Source organism: Mercenaria mercenaria, chromosome 6, assembly GCF_021730395.1.
Source record: "Mercenaria mercenaria strain notata chromosome 6, MADL_Memer_1, whole genome shotgun sequence".
In the NCBI taxonomy this organism is placed as follows: domain Eukaryota; kingdom Metazoa; phylum Mollusca; class Bivalvia; order Venerida; family Veneridae; genus Mercenaria; species Mercenaria mercenaria.
Window position 1 is genome coordinate 74,637,359 of NC_069366.1, and position 19,086 is coordinate 74,656,444.

Here is a 19,086-nt window from a genome sequence, read left to right on the forward strand (position 1 = left end):
CGATCGATTTACATTGTCGAAATTGAGTATTATGTCTTTTAACTGTAAAAATATTACTAGGTCAGCGGCTTCTATTCGTGAACTTTTAAAATATAATGATATCATACTGGTTACTCAGTTGTCAACTTGAACTTATACTTGAAATTGGAGCTGATGTCTGTTATGCAGGTAAAAGTGTCGATATGGAAAATCCTATTCTTCCAACACATGTTCCAAGAGGATTCGGAGGTGTGGCGGTTATTTGGAAGCAGGATATGGACCACTTAGTCAACCCAATAAAAGATGGAGGTAACCGCATACAATGCATTGAACTGAATTCGTTAACTGATGGGATCTTTCTGTATATCTTCCATCAAAAGGATTACGTAATAGTGCTGATAATTTTTGTGAATGTATAGATCAAATTCATGAAATAGTTTTGAAGTATAGAAACACTCACTCAGTTGTTATTGGCGGTGATGTTAATGAACATATATCCTTCGTTGCACCTCATGAAAGGCGATAACGTTGTTTTATGGATTTTATTCAAGACAATGAACTATCTTACATGAACTGTGGTAAAACTTTATTCATTAAATTGACTGTTTTTACACATTGTCGCTGAGAACAGGATTGTGCATGATAAGCGTGTGATATCCAACTTGAATATGTACGTATCGGATCATCATCCAGTAACATTCAGCATTTTATGGATTTTTTCTCTAAAGGGTCCAGTAAGCAATAATTAGGACACTAATTCTCGTATGAGAAAACCTGTGAAGTGGGAGAGGATTAATCTTAATACCTACAAGGAAGAAGTTAATAACAAAATTCGGCGTATAGAGATCAATTGTGATGTTGTATCTGACCAAACTGTTATTGATATTGTGAAATTCTGGTTTCTTCGTCGACACAGGAAATATCCTGCTAATCCAAAATTGAAAATATGGACTGAAGAGATTTCAATCAAAGTATATAAAATGAAGACATCGTATCGTGCATGGCGGGAAGCCGGCAATTTATTTTGTTGGGTTTAACGTCGCACCGACACAATTATAGGTCATATGGCGACTTTCCAGCTTTTATGGTGGAGGAAGACCCCAGCTGCCCCTTCGTGCATTATTTCATCACGAGCGGGCACCTGGGTAGAACCACCGACCTTCCGTAAGCCAGCTGGATGGCTTCCTCGCATGAATAATTCAACGCCCCGAGTGAGGCTCGAACCTACATCGATGAGGGGCAAGTGATTTGATGTCAGCGACTCTAACCACTCGGCCACGGAGGCCCCTGGGATGCCGGCAATCCTATAGGCGTGAACCCGCCAAGAGGGACACAGAATTCAAACAAAAAAATATTGATAGTCGAAAAAGCGATCCAAAACTCTTCCATAAGTTTGTTAAATCACAGAGATCTACGGCTAGTGCTCTGATTTCGGATCTTTATGTTGGGGAAAAAGTCTTCTCATGCAGTGATGAAATTCTTACTGGTTTCGAGCAGCATTTTAAAAAATTAGCAAGCAGTGACACAAGTAATGAGTTCGATGAACATTAAATTCATGAAATGGTGCTTAACTGAAATTATTATCTGCGACCGATCTCGGATGTTGAATCTGAGGACGCAATTAAGTCTATGAATAAGGGCAAGTCAGCGGATTTTATGGAGTTACTATTGAACATATTCTTAATGCTGGAGAAACTTTTCAATCTGAATTATTGGACATCCTGAACGTATTTTTTGCATCGGGCGAATTCCCAGATTCGTTAAAAATTGGATTATTAACACCAATATTCAAGAATAAAGGGCTCAATAGTGTTACCAGTAACTATAGAGGAATAACTATATTGCTAGTTATCGGGAAGATTGTTGAGCAAATGCTTAGAACGAGAACCTCACCTACAGTGCTCAACTCCTAGAGTCCTGTACAGCGTGGATTCACTAAAGACTCATCTCCATTATACTCAGCCTTACTGATTGAAGAGCTATATTGATATGAATTTTGTGTTTCTCGACGCGAAGAGTGCCTTCGACGTTGTCGATTATGACCATCTTATAAGGAAACTTCCACTTAGGAGTCACCTATCCGGAACTAAGTACGACTGATAAATTCCACTCAAATGCAGTTACCTGTGTGAAATGGGATAACGACATCTCGTGACCTTTCGATGTATCACAAGGTGTAAGACAGGGTGGAGTTCTCAGTGCAGATCTCAATAAAGTTTATGTAAATCCTTTACTGGACAGACTGCAGTCAGCTAGAATAGGTACGTGCAACCATTGGAAACATTAGATGCGCGGCAACGGCATGTGCGGACGATATCTGTCTATGTGCTACATCTGATTGTGAAACCCAGATTATGGTCAATATGGCAACAGACTACGCAAAAATGGAGAGACCATCTTCAGCCCACCAGAAGTGTTTTACTTCGGGTCTGTAATAGACCAAACCGGCAAAAAAAACTGAAAATCGCATGGTAATCTCAATAGTGGGCATGTCTTACCTGAAGTAACTTCAACTGTTCATTTAGGAATTATACATCTACCAGTATTATGGCAAATCAGAAATTGAATATAGAAAAAAATGTCAAGAAAGCTAGACGAGCTAGCTACAGTCTCTTTGGAGCTTGATTTAAATGTCATTCAACTATATTAACTGTACATTATTCCAATACTGACTTATGGTTTAGAAATTCTGCTCCCGAAAGAATCTCTTGTGCATACATTAGAAGTTTTCCAAAAGGATATTTTGAAGCAGCTCCTGCAAATACCAAGCACTGTCGCGGATATCGCAGTATATCTACTTACCGGAATACTACCTATACAGGCAATCATTTAATGGTGTGTCGACAAAGTGAAACTAGTATAGAAAAACAAATTGCAAAGAGACAAATTATGGTTAAGAATGAGACAAGTCGTTCCTGGTTTTGTGCTATAAAATGTATTTTGTGGAAGTACGGACTTCTGAAATTCTTGAAACCCAGACTCAAAATATCGGTGAAAAAACATTGTGCAACAATCAATTCATACCTATTGGACTAATTCTATAAACAGCAAAGTGACGCAACATCGCACACTTAAACACCTGTACAAGGAAAAATTTGTTCCGGGGAAACCTATTCCGGTTCTGCGTACAGCAATGTCTGCAAGAGAATGCTCAAGATTACCCGTTAAACTCTGACTGATGACATGAAGTTATGTTCTTCAATCTACTAGACGATGTTTAACCAGCACAAGGTTGACACAACCTGTCAACTGTGTTTTTCAGCATCAGAGACTGAAACGCACTTCATATTGTTATGCCCTTCACTGTCATGTGTTACCGAATCAGTTCTGAGTGCTTTTCAAAGGACGTTCCAAGAGATTACTGGATTAGACTTCAACTCGCTGTAAGTCGACGAGAGAACCAGCATTATCATAAACTGTGGTCAAGTCATTCATACCAGGAATGTGGCTGAGAAGGACTTACCTAGTCTTTTCTATCTTTGTAATAGACTGATATATGCTCTGAATTCAGCAAGAATGAACTTACTGAAACTTATAAAATAAAGTTTATTATCAAGGTCAAGGACCATCTTCCCTTCCGCACCTGTACATACGCTCATGTTTCTATCAGGGTTTTTATTTAATATTGTACAGCGTAAACAGTGTTCAGAATTTCCTGTTTCCGTTTTGTGGTGGTGGAATTGATAGTGTCGTGAACTGTGTTAAGTATTCAATTCAAGTAGATTAAAATAAGGTGCATGCATTCAGCGGTTCTCTATTACTGGAGGGAAGATTATAAAGAAGAAGGAGATAGCTAACAGGCATCTCGCGGTAGATTCAAGAAAAATTTTATGGTGGATTTGGCTACTTCAAGCTCTGCTCCTATTATATCAAGCGTACCTCACGGGTCAGTCTTGGGGCCTCTCCTATTTCTGCTTTACTATTTCTGCTTTACATAAATGACCTACCTGCGTCTATGTCTTCCAGCGTACGTCTTTTTGTATACAGGACTATAAATTCGCAGACTGATTCAGTTCAGCTGCAAAAGGACCTTGACAGTTTATCATCATGGGAGCAGAAATGAAAGATGTCCTTCAGTGTAAACTAATGCCACATATTGCATGTCTCTAGGTCCAGAAAACATTTAAATACAGTCTACATCTTGCACAATCAGCCTCTGTCTGTTGTCAGTCAATCCATCTTTTTAGGCATGAAAGTAACATCAAATTTATCTTGGTCTCCACATGTAAATAAAAGTTCTAAAAAAGCAAGTCAGAGCTTAGGTCAGTCTTCGAATTTGGCCACTAGTCCGAAGCCCGAGGCTAGTAAAAACCTAGATCGGACTAGTATTTGTCTCTAGGTGACTAGTCCGAGAGGCTAGTAAAAAAAATCGAGAGAATACGTATAAAATTACCAAAAAAATCCATAGCGTGAGTTTTCTACTAGCGCACCGTATTTGACGAGTGTAGATATTACGCGCACCGGCGGAAATAGACTGGTTAAGCGTTCCTTGCGCTGAATTATCCATAGCGAGAAGCAAAAGGAAAACCAGTCTGTTTAACCTAGCGTGACCTTTACGAAAATAGAAAAGTAAAGTAAACAAATGTTTCAACTAAAATATACACATCTATCTAACTATATATAAAAGGGGTCAGATAAAAAAAACTTACAAATGTATGTTTAATCAAATATCATGGGTAAGTAATAACATTTCATAATAAAACTTACCATCAGATGAGTCAGAGTGTGACATGAATGAGGATTATGTCAACTCGATGCTTGAAATGTTCTCTCGTGAATAAAATGTATAATGAACCAAAATAAAAAGAAAAGAACCTTGTTTTGCAGTTATATTCATATATTTGCATATGTATGATAAAAATGCAATAAGCAATATCAAACAATATCACACAGAGTTTAAAAATGACACCAAACCAATAAAAAATACACCTTTAATAATTTACTGTTCGGACTACCAAAATTCCTTTCGGGCTAGTAAATTCTGCTATGTTGGTAGTCCGGCTGGCTAGTACTTTGAAAAGTTTTTCGTGAAGACTGTTAGGTTTCTTAAAATGTAACATACATTCTTCTAAATGTTCCACCAAAGCAGCTGCTTATAATACTATTGTAAGACCAACATTAGAATAGTGTTCTAGTGTGTGGGATCCTTACCATCAGAAGGATGAAGACAAACTAGAAAACATTCAAAGACAAGCTGCAAGAATTGTAACAAACAATTATAGCAAGATCACGGGCACAGTCTCAAATATTAAAAAGACTTAAATTGAAACACATTGCAATTTAGAAGACAATAAAGTAGACTAATTCTATTTCACGAAATGGTTTATTATCATATACAGGGTTTTCCCGGACGCAGGTTTTCTGCGTCCCTGACGCGCTTTGACTGCTTTGGACTCGCATTTTGTAGTGCCTCTGCGTCCACTGGACCCGCAAAATCGGTCACGAAACTCCTTTGCACTGAAGCTTCCTTTGCGCAGATACCCATGTAAAATGCGCAGTTTTTTACCACCGGGTCCATCCCCGAATCGTGGGTGCTCATTATACACAGGTATAGACGATTTTCCAACTTCAAAACAAGTTTTGTTACCGATGTTCGCCATTTTGGTAAAGGGAAACTACTCTCCGCGCTAACTGACACCGCTAAAATCTAAGATTGCCGTTACGTTCCGTAAAAGATCGAATGGTTTATTTTTCTATTAAACAAAATTAATTTCATATAAATTTTAAAGTATTTTGATGAAAAAATATTAATAAATCACAAAAATTATGATACTAATTAAGGATCGAGTATTATCTTTAACTAAGATCAAACTGTGAACAACATAATTGACACGAGTTGACACTTAATTACCGGTAATTACTGGCTATTTGATCATAACAAAAAGACTGTCACACCTTTTGTTATCAGTCTGGATTGAGAAGCTCATGCCATTTTGAAAGATACCATTCCGAAATACTGAATCAGCTGCTATCTAAATTAAAAAGGTACAAGTTCATTCGGTTTTAGGATAAATTTTTTTTAGTAATAATGTCCATTTTCAAGATCAATAATTTGTGGACCCCCAAAAATTATTAGGGACCCTTAAATTAGCAGCCATGGGAGTCCATGGACTCCCAAATAAAAAACCCGAGGGAAAACCCTGCATATAGATGTTGATCCTAAGTGCAGTAGTGGTAATTTGGGTATTATGGTGAACACAACCATGTAAAAGTTTCTTCTATTTATTCGTTGGACAGTACCAGTATAGTACACAAAGAAAATCTAAAAACAAAACAGTAAAATCAGGAACATGAAATGACACGAATTACAATACACCAACAGCAAACGTGAAAATACAGATTTCACAAAATACATCTCTCGCGGTTATTACTAAATTTTAAAAGAATAAATGCTAAATAAAATAGCTTACCAGATACGTCTATCAAAGGTACACTTAAATACAAAAATAGTAAGGTGCCCAAAGGTACGGACGTTTTACCAAAGAACTTGTGTTCACTAGCAAATGATTCTCCAGAATGATGTACAGAGGGCCGTGCAAATGTTAGTCCGCGCCTAAAAGTTGTTATTTGTGCAAAAGCATAACTGACCAATGAAAACTTCTCCTATCTTACAAAACAAGTTCATATGCATGGGTGGACACATGACTGGACATGATAACCCTAACCCTAACCCAACTCAATACAATGGAACATAGCTAGAGTACAGACATGATACAACGGACTACGGAGTACTGATATACGACATATACATAGAAATATAATGAGTGAATTATTTCATCAATTTAAGTAAAGTGAAACTTGACTTTGCTACATAAGCAATTCCTTACACCTTACAAAAGACAGTCCAGACAATACAATCATCAGGCATTTCAGATAGCATGTACTATAGCTGATTATTATAAAAAAATCATTTTCCCAAGAACAGTTATTCAGTGGAACACATTACCATCACATGTAGTCAGTGTTGGAACGGTCTCCGGATTCAAATCAACACTGGCTACATTGGTGTTTACACCATAATTCCAATACAAATCTTTTTGCTTTCAAGGGGCAGGACGTGAAGTGCTTGCACACTTGGTTCAAGCGGGCGAAATGGTTGCAAACTTACAAAATGGCGGATATTTTCTGAAATCATCGCGTGTTCGCTTGTTTTTTTTTATCAGGTAAGTGGGTTTCTATGGTATTTTGAACTCTATGGATATGTGCATGCATCAGTTCTATGTCTACGTCACACTCGGTTTTGCGTTTCAGCGTTGTAGATTTCGAATTCTCGAAGTTATTGAAGTTATAAAATGGTCATGTCCATGTTTTGAAATTTGAATTGCCTCGTTTCTTACCGTTTTTAACATTCTAATGATCAAACTAGCCTGTTTTGGGGCCCTTAAACGAAACAAAACAACTAATTGTGAAGAATTCTATAAATGTTTGGCTCTGCATGTTTTCGGGATAGTGCTATACCCAAATAAATCTTGGTCAAGCTAATTTTTGTTGCAAACTTGTACTTCAAGCAATTTGTGTTGCAAACTTTTTCTGAAAAAAATAGTGTCCAACTCTCAGAGAATGTTTATTGTACAACTGGTTGAAGAGGCAAATCATAAATTTCCTCAAAGTTGCAGCAGATAGCGCGAAATTTCATAATTCTATTTCTAATCATGTATAACGACGTTTGGGCACAAAACAGAGACTTATTTTTAGCTTTTTGTGATTTTTGGAAGATTAGTGAAATAATATGGTCGATGTTTTTCTATGGTGTGCACTAGCCTTGTATGTATCTTGCCCAAGAAATTACTTAATGCAAACCGGGTAATCTGACAAGTTCTCGTCGCAATTCTTAGTCCCAATTCTAAGTTCCCATTGACCTGTATTTGTAATTGACAGAAAATTTTTTGAAGATATTTTACATGAAAGAAATATTATAATCGAGCTGATATATAGCAAACTTATGTTTTAATTTCAATCGATCTGAAATCTACAGTATTGTATTTCCTTGTTCAATTTATTTTTCAGGCAAAAACGCAAGACTGAGACAGCGATGGGAATTCTCCTCTGGAATGTGGTATTTGCGAAAAGAAATCCTGTTCACGGTCTGTGCTTCAACGCAGTTGTCGTCACATGAAACAACAAACTACAAGGAAACGTGATTTGTTCATAAAAACTGTTTTTCGTAGAATATTAGTACATGTAGTTTTGATAGAAGAAAAACACAACACATTTATATACAACTGTGATGTAATAACATAATGACATAAATGCATACGTTATGTTTCATTTCTAGATTAAATGTACAAAAATATATCCAAGTCTTAAGATATGATTATGATGTAAAATGTTTTGAACTCATAAGAAGTTATAGTAGTTGTTTATCCACCTGCGCAATCCACTAAAACACATGGACGATGTACAATGAGAGTAAAACTGAGATAAAATTATGTTACAGTGTAACATCTGCTGAAACATGAATGTAGTTCCCATCATTTTATCACGTGCTTAATTTTGTCATTTAAAGTTTCTGATTGGGAAATTGAATGGTTTTAAACAGAAAGAAGAAGTACCACAAACAACTTCGGAAAAGGCAAAATCCAAGTTGCACGGTATCCAAAAAGATGTAATCTTGGACACAAGCAACTTTATTAAGGCAAAATTGAAAACAGTAGAGTTGGCCTTTAAATTTGTGGTGGCAATCAACAGAAAACATCATAATTATGTTTGTTCATTTTCAGAAAAGACGGATTTAATTGCAGCCGAACATTTTCTTGTTATAGTTTATCAAATTCAATCCACTGTATACAGCGTAACTGTTGCGCTGTATTTTAATTTGTGAGTTCGCTCAAAATATAGTCTTAGTGGACTCGTCAACTCTGTAATGTGAATTAAGTGGTCGGACACCTCTTCATATATCATTCAATTTTCTTAATGTTCCATACTTTGGTACGCTTCCTTTCCTTCGGTTTAACTCGTGGTCTCTGCAATAAAAAGTAACACTAATAATTTATGTAATATATTGCAATGTAATGCAAAATCAACAATATATAATATAAAGAACTGAACATTCAACATTATACACTGTTGCACTTGACGCTTTTGTTTTGTTTCTAACAATTAAAATAAATTTTGCAAGTAAACGGCATTTATGTTTGTCCTTGCCATTCATTTCTGTAGCAGTACTTATATGTCTTCTGTATTATGGCACTGCAATTAATTTACTTTTCATTACTGGTTGGTAACCAACATTGCTTGTGTGTACTATAATATTACGCAAAAAAATGTATCTGACTTTAGATTGCTAAAATTGTTGGTTCAGAATAGGAATAGAAAATAAGAATAGGCTTACAACTTTGATACCAATAACACTTACCTAACGGTTATTTCTGATATACGTGTTAGCGTAGTTTGTTCAACTAATGAAGATTCATGTTCATGCTCTCGGGTCATAATAGCGTCTGATGTTCATAGCATCTAGACCTGAAAAGATCTGAAAGAAAACAACTGCATGTTAAAGTCGTTGTCTGTATAGTGTCTATAGATGGACAAGATCCAAAAGACAAAACGTACCTAGACAATGTCTCCGAAAGTTTAATTTTATTTCTGCTTGCAATCTAGACAGCTGAATCTATAAACAGGGAAGATGTTAGAATTATGTATGAGCACTAACCCTAATCCTACCAGGTTCATGAAAAACATGATAATGTGTTTTTTCATCAACAGTTATATTAAAATATCAAAGGGCCATTTGATGCTATAAAAATGTACGACCCTAATAAAGAAATGTACACGAGTTGCTCAATAAACATTCTCTGATAGTTGGACACTATTTTTTTTTTCACAAAAAGTTTGCAACAGAAATTGCTTGAAGTACAAGTTTGCAACAAAAAAGAGCTTGAACAAGAGTTATTTGGGTATAGCACTATCCCGAAAGCATGCAGAGCCAAACATTTATAGAATTCTTCACAATTAGTTGTTTTGTCTCGTTTAAGGGCCCCAGAACAGGCTAGTTTGATCATTAGAATGTAAAAAACGGTAAGAAACGACGCAATTCAAATATCAAAACATGAACATGACCATTTTATAACTTCAGTAACTTCGAGAATTCGAAATCTACAAGCTGAAACGCAAAACCAAGTGTGACGTAGACACGGAACTGATGCATGCACATATCCATAGAGTTCAAAATACCATAGAAACCCACTTACCTGATAAAAAAAACAAGCGAACACGCGATAATTTCAGAAAATATCCGCCATTTTGTAAGTTTGCAACCATTTCGCTCGCTTGAACCAAAGAGCTATAAAAATAAATAGATTGGCAACTGGAAAGGCATATAGAGCAAATCTCGCCGAATGTCAGACGGTTTGACCCCTTGACAGTTTGACCCCTTAAATTTTTTTACCAAAGATGACACCTTGACCCCTTAGTGACACTTTGACCCCTATTTTCAGTGACACCTTGACCCCTACTTTTTTTTCATTTGACACTTTGACCCCTTCGATTTTTTGTGGCTAGGGGTATATTTTTCTGCAGTTTAATTTCTTAATGTGCATGTAAGTCATTGATAAAAGCTGTATTGATGGACATGTACAAGTTCTAGGCTATGAGTAGATGACAAAGTATGGTTTATGAGTGTTGGTATTATTAACAATGATGTTTCACAAACGTTTGCAGTTATCTAAGAAATTATTTAGATGAAATTACTAATCATATTAGTAATTAGATATAAATAACTTCATTTACTAATTGAAATAATAAAATAACTCTCTGTTCGAAACTTCTCATTTACTGGTATACTGCTTTATTCATAAATGTACATTTTTATAAATAAATACAAGTAACGCTAAACTATTTACATGAAACAGAAAACATAAATATAAAACATTATACAAAAGACAGAAGACTGTAAAACATAAAAATCAAACAAAAGACAACAAAGACACAAATAAGAAAAATACATCACATAAAACATAAAATACATTGAATAAGTGCACTTTTTACACTATTTACATGAAATAGACAACACAAATATAAAACATTATACAAAAGACAGAATACTGTAAAACAGAAAATTCAAACAAAAGACAACAACGACACAAATAAGAAAAATACATCACATAAATCATAAAATACATTGAATAAGTACACTTTGTGCACTATTTACATGAAACAGACAACATAAATAATTAGTTTAATATTGAAATATCATTTTTATGAAAATACATTGAAAAAATTGATAAACGTGAAATAAAATGCTATTATAATAAGTGTTAGACTTTAATTGCTCAAATCTTATTAGTGAAATTTTACACTCCACAAAATATATATTCATTTACATGAATAAATCAACAAACACATCCTTGATATTCTATCTATTCTGACTGCAATAACTACAATACTATTATACTTAGTAAATCTTATAAAATCATTTTGCATATATTTATCATTGACATTTTTTAATGCAACAAAACATGTTATAATGTACAATTATATAAGCACTGCTTTGTGTGATAAAATATGTCCTTGGGTTGTCCAACAACTCTTATAATATTTATAGCTTAGTGGAAAATAATTGCATTCATTCCAACATCTTATCAAACATAGCCAAATATGTGTAATTCCGACAAACATCTCAAATGAATAAGTCAGATTCAATTTATTATGAGTAAACAGAACATTAATTAGACAATGCAGTCCAGATACACAAATGAATTTACAAAATACAATATCAGTTTGACTCAGTTAGATATTAATATAACCATGGTAATATAGAGATATAGAGCTAACATTTTGTAAACAGAACATTAATTAGACAATGCAGTCCAGATACACAAATGAATTTACAAAATACAATATCAGTTTGACTCAGTTAGATATTAATATAACCATGGTAATATAGAGATATAGAGCTAACATTTTACACTTACCTGACTGACATGTTCTATGAGTCCATCTTTATCTTATAATTACTTGCAAATTAGCCCACTTACATAAAATTGAAATCAATGATTTCTTTGATTCAAAGTCATTCTATATTTTAATACAGCATTTATACTTACCATTATATCATTATCGCCTTTTTACATATTCTTTGATGTGTCTTGTGATGTCAAAATCTTCAAATAATGTGATTAAAATTGTATTTATTTTCTGATGTCTGTTCCTTTTAAAACACTAAAATAATGTTAAATATTTGAGCCAGAATATCTGTCAATATTCAACAAAAACTGTAAAAGCTAACTATAAATACTGTACATTGACATATAACATGTAAATTTTTCACTTAAACCAAGCAAATAAAAAAAAAATTAGGGGTCAAAGTGTCACTATGAAAAAATTGAAAATAGGGGACAAAGTGTCAAGGGGTCAAGGTGTCATCTTATTTTATTAGGGGTCAAAATGTCAAGGGGTCAAAACGTCTTGCTACCATCTCGCCAACCTCCCGTGACAAAAAAACGAGATCTCGTTTACCGAAAGTGGTGCTTTCTCCACGCGCCATTTTGTATGCGGAAGCAATTATTCATCGGTAAAATAATTATCACCGTATGACCACGCTTCTTTCGATGGCAAAAAAAAACGTGTACTTCGTGTCTAAAGACCATTTCACATTAAACTAATTTTGTTTTAGAAGCTAACATGTATTTTAAATGTAGTTTTAAAGGTACAAATTGTAACTCCATGCTCGCCGATGTTTGTTTTTTAAGTAAGATAACGCCGAATCACGCTCTGACACGAGCTCACGCGAGATTACAGCCAGTTGCCATTCTGTGTATTTTATAGTTCTTTGCTTGAACCAAGTGTGCAAGCACTTCACGCCCTGCCCCTTGTATGCCTATGTTCACTCATAACTGTTATTACGATTGCACCGTTTTAACTTCAGAAGCAGCCAATCAAATTCGTTGTTGCTAATCGTGTCGAAGCTGAGAAAATTGAATGTTGCGGGAAATAGAATTAAAAGATAAACATACAGCTTACAGGCCATTTGAATTGTTTCATAAGATAATTTTCCAATTGATACGATGACAACATAAATTAAACTAAAAACGCAAGTGTAAGTTTTATGAATTGTTCTCGAATACGCCTGTCCGTATCAAATTCTTTTGACTTATGTATGGGTGGGGTAAGACTGAATCTCGTGGTGAGATAATTTGTCTTTCTTCTCTCTTTCGACTTAGACCTGCTATTTAGAACTGTAAGAATTGACAACATAGTCACGTCTCACTTGTCCTATAAATAAGACCTGGCATAACATAAGCAGTAGAGTTGGTGTACCTGGTTTTGCACACTTTACACACTTCTTGAAATAAACTAAAATGTGTGGAAGTAATTTATTATTTTGCATTTTCAGTCAGAAGAATAGATACATGGCTCTTTATTTATGCACTAGGTTATTCTTCATGTGATAACTGTTCACCATGGTAGCTCTCCAATATAGCCAGAAAGTGACCCATTATTCGGACATATTTGTACCCCGTTCCGCACACCGTGACTAAAAATTCTCTAATTCTTTCTACAATACGGATATTGGTTGAATTGAAATTGCACAACACTGCTACTTCGGTAAAAACTGTATTTTTAGCTGTCATTATTAATATGAATTAAGGCACTGCCTAGCTTGGGGATTAATCTTTTATATATCTACTTACGAAGAAATATTCAACACTCAAAAGAAAGTGAAACTTCGCTCTAAACAGTGAAGTTTACATTTAGTGTCATCATACCTCTTACAGCGAATATCATACTTTGCAAAATTTATGGGAAGCCGTGACGGTGACGTCATTCACCGCGTTCTCGCACTGGCTTTAGGATTTTTTGTTTGTTTGTTTGCACTCCACTTGACGACCTTTACACTTCCTTACTGTTTAAAAGTGATTTTCAGTTGCATGTACAGTTTTCATTACGAAAAAGAATCGTGTTGGCGCGGTTTACGAGTTTCTTTGACTGATTCGGGGTGCTCGGATGTTCTTGCAGACAACCAGTCTGCGTTGTGTACATAAACCGGAACCAGAAAACATCGAAAAAATTGTCTCAGTATATGCAGACAACAAAGACGAATAACTATATACCGATGTTACCGTCTCGGGGATTTTCATCCCCTATAATGATGTCGCTATAATATGCACAAACGAGGTACCCGCAGTGGTGTCTAATTTTATGCTGTCTCGGTGATATTTTTACTACACTTTTATATATCCTTGTCTTTTATCAGAATGCCTGCTTGTTGTTTAGAAAACTATAGGAACATTCAAAAGAAGACCTGGTCCCTTGATTTCACCAGCTTAGATTTCTCTTGGCAAGAATTTCATTACAAAAAACGGAGAATTCTTTGGTGTGCGAAACCGTGAACTGTGTGAAACCAGGTACACTTACTCTAATATGAAATTAGGCGCTGCCTATCTGACGGGAAAACCTAGTCATACGGATTTTTTCTTCTTTCTGCATAAATTGGTCTTTCTGATATTTACAGTTTTGACAGTAAGCCTGACGGTTTTGCTCTTGTTATGAAAATTATGAACAAAGGCAAATGTTTTAAAATGTTCGGTTTAAATAAACATAGATCTAATCATGCCTTTAAATGTGTCAAGACTAGACTGACGATGAAATAGTGTTCAAGAGTTAAAGATAATATTTAGTAATATTTGGGTGCTCAGAATCTAGTCCTAAAATGCACCATAGAAAACCATTTACATACATACAAATATTTAAAACTCAAGTATACCCCCTCCGGTACATTCCTACACTTGGCACCTCACCTCAACGATCATGCCTTTGCTGTTAGTTTGTTTCTCTAATACAAATTTCTGAATCTGGGAATGCAAAGTTTCTTTAAAGTTTATGTGTTCCTTGTAAATAGTTTTAAAAAAAAACCCCAAAAAACACAAAAATTCACACATTAAGCCTGCGTAACGTCACGCTCAACCTCATGGCATCAGGACATTTGGATGATGGTGCAACATCAAGTCAAACATGACAGTATTCATGCTTGATAGCAAACTTAGAATTTTGTTTTAAAACTTACCTTTTAAAGAGAAAATGGACATCACAGTTACAAGGATAGTAGGAAACCAGTATGAAATTAGGTGCTATCTAAATAACAGAGCTCTCTTGATAAATCAACAGTGCCCCACAAAAAAAAATGTGCTATCATAAATTAATGGCAATTATGCCAATACCTTACAGATTCTTTTTATGAAGTTTAATGTTCTATTAAGTTATTAACACAACTATTTGCATTAATGATAATCCATAATTCCTGAATGTAATATCAGTTTGTTATGGATTCTAGACTACATTAAAATTAAAACTCAATTTGGCAAAATTTATATCCTAAAGAAAAAGAAGTACGTCTACTACAGCACAGAGATGATGAGAATTAATTATAACTAAAATATTTCCATTATACGGTTAATCATATAATGATCATAGAAACCAGTTAAATAGAAATTTGTCTCTTTTCGGGTGAATATTTGAAAATAGTAATTCATATATTTAATGTAGATATTTCATGTTCTTCTAATAAACTTTTGTAGTATAGATACTGGAACTTACATAATCCTGCTATTCTAAACACAGACTAAATATTGCAATTCTTTTAAATGCCATTATTGTCAAATAACACTCTTTTAGGACAAATTTTGGCCCACTAATACAGCTATGGTAAACCTCTTGGGAGAATGACAAACAACCATTTACATGTAAAGTTCTTATTTCAAATTCCTTCTAAATAGTTCTTGACCAGAATTTTATCCAGAACACAAACACTGTTGGTCGAAATTCAAGAAATCCAGCTTAATTTACCAAACTCCTATCAGGCTAGGGCCTTTTTGATTATGATTAGGCCACATTTAAAAGTCTTTGTTTGCTGTCTCCCGAGCCTACTTTTTAAAGTTGGGTAGGTAGGTAGGCAGTTCTTTTTTTTTTCTGGTGGGGATTATACTTTTATCAGTAGATATACAATCGTTTCTTACAGAATATTTCTTCTGTAAAAATAACTAAAGACAAATCTGTATATGTCATATAAAAGGATGAAATTAAATAGTATGATTTAAACTTTCTTACTTATTATTTTGCTTGCTAGAAATATATGCGGCACTTGTCATATTAATTGCAACTTAAAAAAAATTTGACCAGCATTGTCAAATAAAAGCTTTTGGGGCGCTGCATTTTAAGCGGGTAGGTAGGGAGACAGCAAACAAACAAATTTTTAATTTTGGCCTTAAGGTTAATTTCTTCGCTCTATAGGGATTGTAGTTGGGGCCCATCAAGTTTATAGCCAACTTTTTTTTTCCAAGTGTAAAGTTCTAGTCAATGAATTGATTTTTTGAGAAAGTAGTTGCAGTATATGTGAAAGACTAGAAGGGAGGGGAGATAAGCAACATATGCTTTTCCATGCCTTTGAATTTGAACCTCAAAACTTTTGTTCAAAATTTACAGGCAGAACATTGGTTAACTATACACATTAATGATTTCTGTTCCAACACTTGCAAAGTGGCGCTGGTAGCTCTGCTATTAAAGTATTACACTGGCAATGCGGCCGGCACGTAATAAAATAAATAGACTTCCAATCATAAATTCCTTCCTTCCCCATGTAGAAATTACTAATACAGTGTTCCAGCTAGCGCGGAATAGAAGGGCGCAGCGCCCTGCCCCTTTCTCAAAGCGCCCTGCCTTTTTTAATAGCGCCCTGTGCCCTTTTGAGTCCAGTAAATATATGCCTTAATGTAAAAAAAGCCCCATGTGTCCTGTTTAATGCCTCTCCCGCTGCGAGAGCTGCTTCCGTTATGCAATATACAACATCACTTTATTACACCTGTCACCAGTCTTCAAGGTCTCTTCCGTATACACACGTGACCCCCTTTTAGGTCCGCCACACAGGTCAGTCAAACCAATTTAGTGAATCGCGGCAATTTCAAGGCATCATTTTGTTTTACATCTGCCGTGAGGGCAGGACTGTGCACGTGCTACACTTCTGTCAACTTGTGACGATAATTAACTCAAATATTTTCGGGATCTTTTTTGAGCATCACTTTCGTAATTATCGTTATTAGAGGCAATAAAAACTTTTGATTTAGCAGTCGTTATCTCAATGTAAGTATACTAATCTAAAAAAGGTGAGACTTAGTCTTTGAAAATATGTCGGCGGCTTTTCGCAAATGTTACAAACAAATAACACCATTAAACTTTGAAAATATTTGAATGCACGTAAAGAACCCCGAAACAATTTGTTGAACACTATCAACTGATTAACAAAAGTTCATTCGAAGTCGTCTGCTGCAACATGGTTGTTCGTTCTTAAGAAGACAAAAAACGCTAATGAACCACAAAAAATATATATACAAAACTGCAAGAACCTCTTGTTTTTGTTTGTAACATCTGAGGATACTTTTGGTCATCGATTGTGCACGCTTGCGAAAATTATTACTTAGTGGATAGTTACGTTATTATAATTTCGGCGGGAAAGAAGCACGTGCGTTTCAAGACGGATATTGTGTTTGCAGAAGGGGTACTCCAGTCTCGCTCGTAGACGCTGCCACCGAAAACGTTTATTATGGAAGCCGCCATTTTTTATTCGATGTCGCTATGCAACATGCATCAATTTATCGGATGTTTATATGAAAATAGCTAAGAGTCTTGCGTTTCACGACCTGAAAAACAGACAGTAAACAAAAATCCTGAACTCCAGTTTTGGCGGGAAAATAAGACACGTGCGTTTCATGTCGTCGAATAATTCATCAATAAATGTGTGCATATTTTCCTCGTAACATATACAAATAGATTTCAACATTTAGAGGCGTATGTAAATTACTTTAAGTAAAGTTTCTGAAATGTAGATTGTCTTTGCACACAGTCTTTATGGAAGGAAAGTTTTAGATCGACATTCGGAGACTGGGAGCATAACCTTTTTAGGTGAATCCTTTTAATTAAACCGCATTACCATGGATCCATAGCTTCATCAGTTATCACTCTCTCCCCTTACATTAAGTTCATCTGATAAAAAAGACAATGAACAAAAATAAATTATCAAAAAACAAAAAAACTTACGGAACTGAAATACGTTTTACACCATTACACATCCTACGTCCTACCCAGACTAAGGTCCACCACTCTCACATAAAATGATAACAATAATTTAGAATTTTGATACCATGGAGACTGCAAAAAAATCTAGAGGTCCAGGACATATATGACAACAACCACACACACACCAGTGAAACTGTAGTTTCACTCTGACAGATTATTATATTTGTCCATGACACACAATGATTCAAGTCAAAACAGGATCACATAAAAGACAATAGTTCATGCTGAAAATGGATCTGAGGCCTTCTCTAGCCTTCTGTTTTTCAAAATTTTCTTGGGGGAGATCCCCCAAACCCACCCCCACTCAGGGAGGGGGTTACCCCCCCCCTCCCACTCTCTGCCCCAGCTCATTGCTTCGCGACTCGCAAGTGCCCTTTCATCCAGTAGTACCCTGCCCTTTTCAAATCCTGGCTGGAACACTGTAATAACATTTTAAAAAAACATCATTTTCATTATAAACAAAATGATCTGATAGAAAGTTTTCACGACACAAAATTTTATTCTTTTGTCTGGTTTCATACAAACAAGATCTCTTTCAGTTCCAACGAGACGTTGGCGAGCTTTGCTCTATATGCCTTTCAAGTTGCCGATCTATTTATTTTTATAGCTCTTTGCATATTTTTACATTTTGACGTCTATCTGTTATGTCAGGTCTTATCTGATCGCCATGCAGAAGATGTAGTGAGCGTGTGGCCGACCGCCTTGTCACCTTAAATCTTGGAATTATGAACAGTATAACACAATCCTAAGTGAAAGACCACTACTTGCACCGAAAAAAATCCTTTTTTCCACTGCCTAGGTCAAAAATTACCAAAACTTTACTTTTTTATTTAGTACAGAAACGTAAACCCAGCTACATACAGCTATAACAGGGGTAAGTCTCTGCCCCCTGGCACTTAATGAAACCCCTGTAAATGGTCATAAATAAATTATAAGTGGCAAAGCCATTTTTTTTGGTTGAATATGGAGAGCTATACTACTGGCACCGGTGTCGGCGTTGGTTAAAGTTCTTATGAAAACAAACTGGAAACTGAAGGTTAT

General features: G+C 35.3%; 1 protein-coding gene and 1 long non-coding RNA gene across 3 annotated transcripts in view; one reads left to right on the top strand and one right to left on the bottom strand.

Annotated features, from left to right (window-relative positions):
• Positions 1 to 6,193: 6,193 nt before the first annotated feature.
• Positions 6,194 to 10,890, bottom strand: LOC128557843 (uncharacterized). Its single transcript, XR_008371437.1, has 3 exons — positions 10,170 to 10,890; positions 9,335 to 9,451; positions 6,194 to 8,942 (listed from the first exon to the last, which is right to left on the bottom strand). It is a non-coding gene; the product is annotated as an uncharacterized LOC128557843 (long non-coding RNA).
• A 1,968-nt stretch (positions 10,891 to 12,858) lies between these two features.
• LOC123548511 (uncharacterized) overlaps positions 12,859 to 19,086 on the top strand; it is a 71,107-nt gene continuing 64,879 nt past the window's right edge. For both annotated transcript variants that reach the window (XM_053546328.1, XM_053546329.1), the window contains exon 1: positions 12,859 to 13,015. The gene's annotated coding sequence lies outside the window, so the exon portion shown is untranslated. The remainder of the gene's footprint in view (positions 13,016 to 19,086) is intronic.